Consider the following 386-nt stretch of genomic DNA (forward strand, 5'->3'; position numbering starts at 1 on the left):
AAGGTGAGGTGAAGGGCACGAGGGGTGTGAGGGAAGCGGGGCGGGTGTCGAGCCGGTGGGTTTGAATGAGGAGCTGGTCGGTGGTGGTTTTCGTTGGAAGCGTGGGCCTTGAAACCCAATTTATTTAAAAAAACCCAAATCTAAAAACCAGCAGCTAAATTAAACGTTCTCCCAGAGTGTCGTTGAGTAATCACTCAGTGATTAGCGTGTGGTGTCTGTCAGGGCTCTTCGGCTCCGGAGTCGCACTTGCCTTACATCCCCTGCTCGGAGGGCAGCACCTTCCTCCCAACTCCTTAATCGGGGACCAAGATGGGGAAAGGGCATGTTTGGGTGCCTGGTTTCCAGTCCGAGATTGGGAAACGATTTGCAATATGCGCCATTTGCAC

The 386-nt window shown here is 53.1% G+C and overlaps 1 protein-coding gene across 1 annotated transcript in view; it reads left to right on the plus strand.

Moving 5' to 3' along the window:
- The window catches only part of COQ9 (coenzyme Q9), a 7,272-nt gene that overhangs the window by 564 nt on the left and 6,322 nt on the right, over positions 1 to 386 (plus strand). The window lies entirely within an intron of this gene.

This window comes from Geospiza fortis, unplaced genomic scaffold, assembly GCF_000277835.1.
Source record: "Geospiza fortis unplaced genomic scaffold, GeoFor_1.0 scaffold97, whole genome shotgun sequence".
Taxonomy (NCBI): domain Eukaryota; kingdom Metazoa; phylum Chordata; class Aves; order Passeriformes; family Thraupidae; genus Geospiza; species Geospiza fortis.